Source organism: Lycorma delicatula, chromosome 4 (genome assembly GCF_047948215.1).
Source record: "Lycorma delicatula isolate Av1 chromosome 4, ASM4794821v1, whole genome shotgun sequence".
Lineage (NCBI taxonomy): Eukaryota > Metazoa > Arthropoda > Insecta > Hemiptera > Fulgoridae > Lycorma > Lycorma delicatula.
In genome coordinates, this window is record NC_134458.1 from 121,276,334 (window position 1) to 121,289,683 (window position 13,350).

The following is a 13,350-nucleotide window of genomic DNA, read 5'->3' on the forward strand; positions in this document are numbered from 1 at the left end:
TAAGAACTAATTTTATAATGCTTTTTAACGTAATGTAGCAGCGCTTTTTATGTTCAAAAAGACAATCCGAATTAAAATTAAATCGAAAAAAGTGTTATTCTAATAGGAGAAATAAAAGAAAAATGAATAAATCGTGTGACGTAAAAGCTGAATACAAAAATCCTGCTTTAGTAGGGATTAAACATCGGTGAAGCAGAATATCTTCGATATATGTTCATTAAAATATAGATATTTCTAATGAAATACAAATTATAATCTGAAAAACCTATTTTTTTAATTCCGTGCTGTGTGCAAAATTACATTCAAATTTACATTTTATATATAACATTTTATTTACATTTTTATGTATAATTACATTTTATATTAAATGACATTTATTTTCAATTTTTCCTATTTTACGAAATATTAATTTTCTTCTTATTTAAATTACTTCAATATTATTAAGTACATAAAGGTACGTGTGGTTATTAAAGTATTAACGTTCTTTTAAACATAACTTGAAAGACGTTACAAAAAAACAAAGTTTTTAAAAATTATAATACGAAATAAATTATACCTTTTTTCACTTGATATATTTGCTGTCACTTCTGGTACTTCAACAACCATTTTTCAATGAGCAGCATTACGTTAATTCGGTATAATTCCTTTAAATAAGCCTATAAACTGAATAAACTACTTTTACATTACTGGCATCATAGCTATATAGCAATGCTGCAAGAAGGAAAGTAGGTAATCAGTCAAAAAATGGGGTGTGGGTTTTGTCATTTCATGACCCAGAGACCTCAAAAAACAAAAACGTATTGGGGGGGGGGGGTTATTTTCTGTACATACACGTATGTACGAGTTTTGGCATGTTTGAAGCTTAGTAATTTTTGACTGGATAAACCGATTTTATGAAAATTGAACAGACTCGAGTAGTATATGAGGCAATTTGTTGGTAAAATTCCAAGGGAGTAGATAGTTTTTTGAGGTAAATTTTCTCAAATTTTTGCAAACATAACTTCACTTAATATTAAACACAAGTACATGCGTGCATACTTATCTTAATATTAAATAAAGAATATTTATTCCAAAATTCCCCTTTCCTCAAAAAAATGTTATCTTTCTATTTATTGCATATTTTTAACCGAATTTTTTTGTTTTCCTAAGCATAGTAGTAGTCCAAGAAATCCTCCCCCCAAAAATACCTTGGGGGATAATATTGGGAGTGAGAGAGCCGATTAAAGTTTAAAAAATCATTGCGTTCTGAATTTTTTAAACTTTATTTAAATATATAATGTTAATTTTACAATAAGATTTCATCGTAGATTACCCTCAGTCCCACTAAAAAAAAAAAAAATTAGCTTACTTTTTCATGTATGATTATTTTTCCTCTATATAATAATAAATACAGAAAAGTTTAACACAGACTATTTTTACAGATTTTATACTCCTAACTATTTATAGTTTTTTTTTTTTGCGTAGAAAGTTGAGACCACTGACCGATAGATAAAAATTTGTAATTACAAGAGAGTGTAATATTTTAAAAGGATAATTAGTAACATGTACTGATTTCAGTGCATGTAACTAATTATCCGTTTAATATTGATATAATAAAGTAATAAATGTTATTAAACTCTGGAAATCTCATCAAATAATAAACAGGATATTTAAAATATTATTGCAAACCACTTCCAATTCTTTTTTAATTGGAAGTTTTCCTTGTTTTATTATTATTTTTTGCAATGAAATAATGTCTTAATCATCAAACAGAATAGCCTAAATAAAACAACTATCAACATTATAATGAAATATACTTTATAACAATTTATAAAAAAATAAAATTTCAGATGTTTATTACTTTATAAAAAAATACTATATAAATTATTATTATATATTAAAAATGATCGTATCTCGTCAAAGAAATCACTTAAAAATCAAGGAATTTTAAATCAGTCTCTTCAAGAAAAAAAAAACAATAAGGAATCGAAATTAAAAATTGTTTGTATGGAGCGACCAAACGCCTTTATAGTGCAAAAGGTAAAGCAGTAACAAATCATAATACTCGTACATACTTATTTAAAATCAACCGTAAGCAGGGTAGAGAAGCGAATAACAAGGATTGGTAAGGTTCACGTGCTAGAAGGGCGTGACCTTCAACCGCCTATTGATTTCAACGTACCATAACTTCATAATTGCGACGCAGACAGCATCCGCGAATCAGAGTAAAACAAACTGGGAGGGGAATACTTTCATACAACTAAAATATTTTTTTTTATTTACCCATGTTTATTTAAAAAAACCAAAAACAACCATTATAACTTATTTAAATCATTATTTTATCAAATCATATAGACACAAACTAAAGTAAAAAATTAATGAAATAAATAATTAATTTTTCTATTTAATGTAGCTAATATGATTAAAATTTATTACCTGGAACTGTGCCGTCGTATTCCTTCTGTAAAAAAATAAAAAAATTATAAAAATAAGTAATTTTTTTCAATTTACAAATAATTTTTTATTAATCCTAATAGTTATACAATATTTTACTATATTATTTTTAAATAATACAGAGAAAAGTAGTGAACAAACCTGTCGTGCATTATTTAACGACAAATAAGGAGAAAGGGGTTTCATTTATTGTTTCATCTCTACTTTTAATAATTACAACGGATATAATATAATTAAAACTTTTGAGATACAAATCAGAGTTGCTATTTTCTCTAAGAGTAATGATGTTAAAAATATAACCAACTGCTATGGTGAAAATAAGGATACCACTTTGAAACGATTACATCTTGCCTATAATTCGAAGGATTTGGCATAATGCTATTAAATAGTATATTGTATTCAGCGAAAACGACAACGTTAAATTCTTTTCTAGATACTTTACCCAGTACGCTTGGTTTAACATCCTGCCTCATTATTAATTCAGCTATAAAACTATCTCGATCGTAGTACTAAAATATCGCATTTTATTTGCAAATTTGTATGAGCGAACGAGAAAGGTTAAATGATACAAAAATGTACGGCGTAATATTTTAACAATGATTAATTAAAAAATCTGACGTGGACACCACATGACTTCCTTGTACCCGTATTAAATTACATATACACATTTTTAAAAGTACATAAAATTTTATTTCACTAATAACTTCTGATTTTTTTATTTTTTTTTTTTTATTGTTATTGAATTATTATTTACTGTAAAAGTTTTTTTACACTCGCAGGTTAATAATTATTAATAAGTTAATACATATAAATTTAAGAAAAAAAGTTTAAAAAAAGGAGATGAAATCTGATTCGAACCGATGTGCCTCTCCTGCTAAGATCCAAAAATCCACAGTTTTTGGATTTTGGACCAAAATTTCAACATCCTACTGCTAATCATTTTTGAGTAATGCGAGATACGTACGTAGACGCGTCACTTCGAAACTAGTCAAAATTGATATTTCCTTTGAAATCTGAAAACCAAATTTTTTCGCGATCACAATACTTCCTTTACTTCGCACAAGGAAGTAAAAACATAAGAATTATGATGAAACACCAAGAAATACATACAGACTAATTTGGTAAAGAAAAAGATAAAACAACATAAAAAAATCGTAAAAGAACCTACAAAACAAAAGCTGTGTTACGAACCGCTAAAAATCAAAACGGATGTAAAAAAATAAGCGAAAGTATAAAAAAATGTACACAATTTAAAATAATCTCGTGTGAAGATATCATATTCAAAATAAAAATCCACACTAAAATAACAAGTTCAGATCTTAGAGAGCCTTTAAAAAATTTAAAAATTTGTTTCGACCAATCCATAATCGAATTATCAGATGTTTAATAAATAAATATGAATTTTAAAAAAGTCATTAAAGTTTACTTATAAATACAATAATATAGTTAATAAACAGTTGAAATAAGTTGAAAAAATTGTTTTAGATTTCAAAAACCTTTTTTTACTTCCTTGTACGGAGTAAAGGAAGTATTGTAACGGCGAAAAAATTCGGTTTTTCAGGTTTCAAAGGAAATATCCATTTTGACCATCCCTGAATCCTTTTTGACTAGTTTCGACGTGACGTCTGTACGTACGTACGTCCCTCGCAATCTCAAAAACGATTAGCCGTAGAATGTTGAAATTTTGGATTTAAAACTGTTGTAACATCTAGTTGTGAACCTCAGCTTTTGATTGCAATCGACTGGACCAAAAGTGTCAAAAAAAGTCTAAAATCGAAAAAAAATTGCATTTTGGGCTTTTTCTTACTGCAGCTAATAAGCCCATATTGAGAGCTTTTCAACAATATATTCTAAGTGGTACTTATTTTCATTGGTAATAGTCAAATAAAATTTTAATTAAGGAAATATTTTGATCTTGCAAGGGGAAGACACATTCGAATCCAGCTTCATTTCCTTTTTTTTAACTTTTCTTTTTTAATTTAATTAATTTATTTATTTAATTTAAAATAATTAATTTTAATTTTTCGATTTATTAATAACTTTTAATTAACTTCTGATAGTAAAAAAAATTACAATAAGTAATAATTCAATAATAACAATAAAAAAGAAAAAAATATGCAAAAATATCAAAAGTTATTAATGAAATAAAATTTTATGTACTTTTAACTTTAAAAAAATGTGTATATGTAATGTAATAGACGTGCAAGGAAGTCATGTGGTGTCCATATCAGATTTTTGTTTTGTATAATTTGTTTGAACTGCATAATGTAAGAAAAAAATTATTTTTAATTTTTAGCTAAATTATAAATAAATACATAAATATAAATTGAAAAGGTATTATAAATACCTTAAATATTTATTATAAATATATATTATTATAAATATAAATAAATTAAAAATATATATATAAATTATAAATAAAAATTATATATTTAAAAGGTAAGAATTAAAAAAAGACCTGATTATTAAATAAAAATAATTACAAATACTAAGTGATAAATAAATATTTTATCTAAAAGACAACCTGTTAAAATACTTAATTTTACGTTAAACCGGTTAAGAATGTTACCTGCAACTAACTAATCTTCAAACGTGACCGAGATAATGAAGGCTGCATTGACAATTTCATGACAATCTGTTGATACGTCAGAAATTATCGCGTAAACAAACATTCAAATGGAAAGACAAATAGATTTTTGGATACTTTTTAAGTAATAATAATAATCTTTAAAAAATCACAATATCAATCGCATACAAATACCGTTCCTTATCCATCTAATGCAAAACACTAAGAGTGTTATTTCAAAAGGAGACACATTCTTAATTTTCATTTCCTGAATTAATAATATGGTTATTTAAATTATTTATGGATTTGTGATATATATTGAATTCGTAATGTTTATCTAACTTCATATAGCAATTATACTTCAACCTGTCTTTATTTTATTATAGTGATATCCCTGGCTAGCTGTGCGCCGGTCAATTATTTCAATTATGTGTATTGCTGAGCTTAACACCATTTTTTATTTTCATTCGACGTGGGTTTTGTTGATTATATCCGTGAACGCCAGATATACATTAAGATGTTCGTTTTTTACAAGCCAAAGTGACATTACATAATCCTAAGTTATGCATACAAGTACATGAAATGTCTTCCGTTAAACGACAGAGAAAACAAATGGCATTGTGTGAAGGCGAACTGTTGCAATTCTGCTCGTTTAAAGATCGATGGCTGCAATCCGGCAAACTGAAATTGAAAATTGTTGTTTATTTCCTGTATGCATGGAGTAGGGACTAAACCGGTTTTAAGTTTTTTAAGGTAGAGTTTGGTACGGGTAGTATCGCTGTAACTGGAAAAACTTTGTAAGGAACGTGTATGTGGGTAAGTGGGTGTTACCGGAGTGTGTAGATATATAAAAGTATGTTTCGTACATGACGTTCCCGATCGAACGAAAGACTCAAAATTTCATAAAGGAGTGTATTAGACCTAAGACAAACATAATTTCTGATTGTTAGTGGAGTTACGATGATATATACTTATCTACAAAGTTACAATTTTACACATCAAACTGTTAATCACTCGGTTAACACTGGAATACAAACACAGTGGAGAGTTTATGGACAGCAGCGAAAAGACAGAATCGCAAGGAGTGTGGTACATCGAGGTTTACGTTAAACTCCTATTTATTTGAATTCATATAGAACCAATGTAATATCGACAGGGATCCGATAGATAAAATTTTGCACCGTATAGCCTTGTTTTCGCCTTAGTGAACATAAGACTTATTTTTTATTACTATAATGTAACCGAAAATAAAAGCCATAAAATTGAAGGTAGAGCTGTTACAACAGTTTGAAAAGAATTATTTATGCAATATTATGGAGAGAATAATACATACAGATTACCCGTAGATTAATCTTTTATTCTATTGTTACAGAACTAAAAATGATAAATGGGAAGGATCACAATACTGAATACTGGCAATCGTTAATCAATAATTATTGATATATCAGATATTTTGTTCGGCAATAGCAAAAATCATCAGCAGTTACGTTTTTAATAATAAAAATTGATTTTCTTTGTATTTAATAAGCTTTATTACATCAATTTTCTCATAATTAAATTCTGTACAAATTCTGATAATAAAATTTACGCATTTATCAGCTATTAAATTACTGTACTTCAAATCTAAAAAAAATGTATTTTTCGTCACCGACCGATTTTTTCTGTCTTATGTTGGATATCATGAAAGCTATGGGAGGTACAGTGTTAGTGTAAAACAGTACAGTTTTATTGTTGAATTGGGACCAGTTTCGTTCAATTTTTCCGCTCAAAAACATAAGAAAACATCTAGTTAACCCCTTACATAACGCCTTAAAAATCCAGTACGGTCTTGAATTACCGGAGGAACTGAAATCCGGGCGACATTTTTCGCTAGTTGTAACTCGTTAACAAAGCGTTTTCGTACATATGTTTTTTTGAACGTATTTACTTATTTCAAGCTCTAAAATCAATTCCAAAATTATTTTCTATTTCTCCAGAATCACTATTATATATAAACATATATAATAACAGCATCAAGTTGAATAACAGTATTCTTCCAATAAAGAGAGAAGAAGGGAACTTATCCGCCAGGGAAATTTACCTTACAAAAATGTAACGCACCTAAAGAGCAACGCGTGGAGAGCCGAAGTGAAGAATCAACGAGAGAAAAGTTTAGGGAAGAATCAAGTGGCATCGATTTCATTACCTCTATTCCCCATAATCCTATAACAGACGATGAATTTTTTATTTAGTATATTTATTCTATTTTGAGACGACGAACAAATTGATCGATTATTACCTTTTATAAAACTTGGATAGAAAAATGTAGACGACCTAATTTTTATAACATTTTCAGAAAAAACGTAAGGAAATTTTCTAAACTCATAAATTTAGCATATAACAAATATGTATGTATGTATGGCATGTAACAGACAGAAATAACAATATAAAACTGAAAAAAGGACTTCCTTCTTCCAAAAATGTTATTTTAAACACCTATAAATAAGAAACAAACTGAAAGATAATAAGATAACCTTTCAAAGAGATCATTTAAAAGTATCAAGAATACAATTCTTACATAAAAATAAACCTCATACATACATATTCACGTGTATGTAAATTGCAACTAAGCTACGAAATGTGGCGTTAAGTCACACATACGATAATGGATCCGACGTAAAGCGTTTCTACAAACAAATCGATGAATCTATTAGCGATTAAAACGATATTACAAATTAGATAAGGTCTTATAGAATTAAGGAATTTAAATTACAACCACATCAGCCACAGTAAACTTCTACATATGTATATTAGTTTTAATCTACGATAATGAACATTTAATAACGTTTACGCAACGGTTATTGTGAGAATGTGACGAACTGTTATGTGACAAGAGTAAATGGAAGCATTGTTACATGATATGCATTTACTTTGTGAATCGTAAACTTTAACTACAAAGGATCATTTCTTTACGGTTGATGACTGCGATTGCAGTCATTAGATTTAATACGATATAGCTTACTGTCAACAATATTCAATTACTCAATACGCTGAGCTTCTTTCAGTAAGCTTGAATAATTAGACTGAATAAGATATACTTAATAAAGGGGAACTGGATAAAAGTTTATTCGTCGGTCACGCGTCGGTACTTTTTCGATGATTGAGATTTAAGTGGGATGGAACTAAACAGAAATTAATAAGTGTATTCCAGTTTTTAAGAATACGTAGAAAAAAATTTAAAAACAAATCTGATGTGGACATCACATGACTTCCTCGTACGGTTATTAAATTACATATAGACTTTTTTTTTTAAATGAAAAAAACGTAAAATTTTATTTCATTAATAATTTCTAATATTTTATATTTATATATATGTCACTTTCTTGTGAACTGCCATAATTTTGCGCCAATCACTTTCAAATTGTCCTTTAAAAATAACTCGTCCAAAAATCTCAATCGAATTTGTTAATGGGAAAAATCGGAACATGAGGGGTGGAAATGGGAGGTTATTTTCGAAAAAAGACAAAATATCGCCATAACTTTCTTATTAAGTAAAATATCGAATTCGTTTAAAGTTCCTACTATTCTTTGGATAAGGGCCTAAATCTTACCTAGGTAAAAATTTCTGACCACCAACCATTGGCCGAGGGGTAGAAAAAATGGACTTTCGAAGACAAAAAAATCATATCTCTCCTAACAGGCACAGTATCGAATCTGTTTAAAGTGGTCGTTAGTCCTCTAAGAATCACAAAAAACTATTGTCTGAAACAATTTTTGACATGATCAACCCTTACGGCAAGGGATGACCAAAATATTGCTGGAATTATAAGAAGATGGGGCTTGTCGTACGTGAAACTTTTTACACGTGCAGCCATTGTCGTATTGAGTAAATTTGAAGTTTTTCTTAACGGTAAGGTGGATCTTTTTTATCTCCTACTAAGCACCGGTGAAATCTACTTCCACCTTCCGGCTTACCGAAAGGGATTTTTTTACAATCAGACATTAATAATTATCAGTAAATCGATATATTTAATAAATTATTAAATTATATAACAATATAATTAAATTAAAAAAAAAAAAAGAAAGGAGATCTGATTCGAACTGATATGCCTTGTAAGATCCAAATATTTCATTAATTAAACTTTTATTTGGCTATAACTCTGGAACCAATAAAAATAAGTACCACTTATGATATATCGTTGAAAAGCGTTCAATGAGGGCTTATAACTGCAGTTAAGGAAAAGTCCAAAGTCCAAATTTGTTGGAATTTGGGCTTTTTTGGACACTATTGGTTCAATCAGTGGCAATAAAAAACGGAGATGCACAACCAGGTGTTACAACAGTCCTAAATCCAATATTTCAACATCCTACAACAAATCCTTTTTGAGTTATACGAGATATATACGTACGTACCGACGTCACGCTGAAACTAGTCAAAATGGATATTTCCGTTGAAATTTGAAAACCGAAATTTTTCGCGATCGCAATACTTCCTTTACTTCGTACAAGGAAGTAAAAAAACACTGAATAATCCTATTTTTTTTAAATTCGGTAAAAATGATATTTTTAATTTAAAGAGTTAAACGCGGTCGTCAAGCAATGCGTAATCACAACAGATATTTTTTTTTTTACTTTTTTTCAGACTTGACAAAAATAATCTATGTAATTACTCGGTATTTAAAAAAAAAAACTACTTCTTTAAGGCAAAATTTCATGTATTAATGGTTTATATAAAGCCGATTTCCGTAACGGAATGGAAGTGTCTCGGCCTTTCATCCAGAAGTCCCGGGTTCGAATCCTGATCAAGCATGGTATTTTTCACATGTTACAAAATTTTTTCATCATTCATAGATAACTGTAAGTGGGCGTAAGCTTGTTTTTACTGTAAAATATCTGGAAATAACTAGTTTTAATGAAATATAGATTCATCCAGATTATACATAAGATAAAAAGAAACAAGAAACCCAATAAAAAAAATTAAAAAAAATTAAAATACTAATAAACAAATATTATTAAAAATATAAATATTAATACTATTGTGGTTATAAATAATATCCGTATTTAACCTCTTGCTACTAAACTACGTTGAAGTAATATTTTAGAATGGATAATCAACAAGCATAATCAAAATAGATAACATATTTGACTATGAAAGACGGCAGTCTTTCTATAGTCTCTCTACAGTCTCTCTATATTAATGCTCTCTCGTTGCTCGAAAGTCCAGCAGTAAATTTATAATTCTTCGTCACCCTATTGGTTTACAGATTGAACTTATTCATTTTTCGATAAATAAATAAACTAAGTCTTATGACTCATACAAACCTTGCGACCCCTCTGCCGTTTTATCATGACTAATTAGTTAAACTTCAAATCTCTTCTCCACGCCATATAATGTGGACATGATTTTAATTTAAATACAATCAATAACTTATATATAGTTTGTTGGATCTTAAAATGATGTCCATCAAATTTCAATTTTTTTTTCTTTTTAAGTTACGAAATCCGTAAAAATGTATATTTTTGAACTTATTAATAAATAAATCAATATATATTACAAATTAAAAATTAAATAATTGCGATATGTGCAATATATTCATATAACCTTTACATACAAGTATCAATAGATTAAAAAGTGTAATTTCAACTAATAATTGCGTAGTTATAAGAAAAGAAAAGAACAAAGAAGAAGAAAAAATAGATTATTTTTTAAAATGTCAGAGAAGATCGTATGTCGTAACTTTGTTGCCACGGTAAATAAAGACGTTACTCAATTCAATTCCATTCCATTCAATTTACTCCTCCCGTTTTACCATTTCATCCTTTCTCTTTCGCACATTCAATAAACCTTCTTTCTTTTTCTCTGATTCACTTTCTTTCATTTTTTTTTCTAACCCTCACATACTTTATTTATTCCTTTTTTAAGCCGATTCTAAAAATTCACTAAAATCGATTACTAATAAGAACTTGTAATGTAACGAAAAAGTACAAACTGTGCGCTAAGATACTTTTTTTCTGTTTTCTATATCACGTAGAGTACGACAAATTTTTTACGAAGCCATTTTAAGAATAGAGTGAATTATTCTGGCACGTGTTACAAACAATTCAAGTACTGCACAGTTCGGTATAATGTTTTTAGTTATAACGTTTATTATCCTACATTCTATAATGTTCTCCAGTAATAATTGTTACTTTTATCTCTTTTGTGCGTGCCCTGTGTTTGTATATTGACACGTTATTAAATACTAAAACTTAGGAAGGATATCCAATAAAATTTTTATTCTTTTTCTTTTATTCTTCAAATAGTTGATTATTTATTTTTAATCAGAAGTTTCTTTGGAAACTATAATCAGAAGTGTATTTATTGAAAAAAATTAATTTTTAACAATTATGAACACATATACATGTATAATCATATTTAAGAAGGGCTTCGTTCCTTCTTTGACAATGGTTGCTTTTTCTTCTTATTTACTCATTGGAGATAAACTACAACAAAATATTATACGGGGGAGGATAAAATTAAGATAAATAAAGATTAAAATTACATCCACTGGGAAATTTTTCAGAAATTAAAGCCGGAAGAGTTTCTCTTTCCGGTTAACAGATTAAAAAAAGTGGTACCGTAAAAAATACAGCATACATCAACTGTTAATAAATAAATTTAATTTTAATCAACTTTTGTAAAGCATATTACAAAATAAGCTTATTTTAAGCTACAGTTTTTAATAAAGATCAAGGATAATATGCCGGTTAGATAAATAGTATACAGAAGTTTTCTTATACAAACAAGTAATGTTGTGAATATAAATATTAAAATAATAATACATCGACCTTTATAAAATTTAAAATTTTACAAGAGCTTATTTTACAAACTTTTGTAAACTATATTGTCATTCTCTTAAATAAAGCAGACAACAAAAACATCCGTCAAACAATAAACTAAGCGTTTATTTAATATTTTACTAAATGAAGGTTCTTTATAAGCTACAGGCATAGTTAATGAAAAATAAATAACCTTAGATTTGAAAAGACAGTGTTAAAAAACAAAAAAAAAATGTAGATAAATTAAATATTATCTTTTTAGTTTACATAAATGTCAGCACCATTAAGAACCTTTAAAAATTAAATTAAAAAACGATATGATACAATGCTTCAAATATCAATCGATCAACTTAAAAATTAAATTTTAAAAAGTAATAAAATCGATTTAAAAACACTTTATAAAATTAATAATTTTGCAATTATTTTACAAATTTCAGTACACATAAGTAATACCAATTAAAAATACACGAATACAAACAATCTTTTTAATTATAGTTTAGCACGGACTTCAGTAACTTGAAATTTAAATTCATATATTTACCATTCATCGTCACTAACGGCCTTGAGGCAGGTTCCTTGTACCATTTCCATTTCCATACTTTTTTTTCTCAGTTAAACAACATTTAACATCCTAACTTTACTTTATGTATGTATATATATATATATATATATATATATATATATATATATATGTGTTTAAATTGTTCCTTTTTTAAATTTTATTAATCTTTTTTTTTATTTGTTTTACCTATAATACAAGTAGAATAATGAAATAAATTTCACGTATAAAAAAAGCTGTTCGAAAAAGTTCTGACTTCCTCTTACTATTCTGCTAACCTCCCCCAGGTTTCATCAACTCTGAATATTATTCAATCGTACTTTAATCAGCTGTTGTAAAATTAATAATTTTTTTATTTATTTGTAAAATTAGACCACGGTCTGATCTACTGAAAACTCGTCGTAGAAAATCAATTGTTTAACATCGGTTTCTGCGGTTCGAATCCTAGTAAAAGCAAATGCGGATTTGAGTACGAGACAGTGGATACGATGTACTTTAGTGGTTGGGGTTCAATTAACCACAAGTCTAAGTATGGTCGGCCGAAGTCTTTTCTGTACAGGACTACACCTCATTTACATGTTATACATATCATCCTCATCTCGTTGACCGTAAAAGGGTTCTTTTATTGTTCACTAGTTGAACAAATTGCTAAGTTCACATTAGTAAAATAAATAAAAAATTATAAAATTAAAGCGGCAACTGATCTTAGTATTTTTAACACCGATTTAATATTATTTGATTATAAGTTTGATCTTTATTATATGATAAAACGTTAGCACAAAATTAATAATTTTGCGTCACAGACTTACACTAACATTTTACATTATATCTCAGTGGTTTAAAATATAAACTGAGAGGACTTTCTTAAAAAAATCTGATGGGGACACTACATGACTTCCTTGTAAGCCTATTAAATTACATGAACACATTTTTTTAAAACGAAAAGTACATAAAATTTGATTTCATTAATAACTTCTGATATTTTTTTGTTATT

The 13,350-nt window shown here is 27.8% G+C and overlaps 1 protein-coding gene across 6 annotated transcripts in view; it reads right to left on the reverse strand.

Moving 5' to 3' along the window:
• Positions 1 to 13,350, reverse strand: part of LOC142323826 (protein-tyrosine sulfotransferase-like) — a 1,177,394-nt gene that overhangs the window by 1,063,712 nt on the left and 100,332 nt on the right. For all 6 annotated transcript variants that reach the window (XM_075364080.1, XM_075364084.1, XM_075364082.1 and 3 more), the window contains one exon: positions 2,416 to 2,440. The gene's annotated coding sequence lies outside the window, so the exon portion shown is untranslated. The remainder of the gene's footprint in view (positions 1 to 2,415; positions 2,441 to 13,350) is intronic.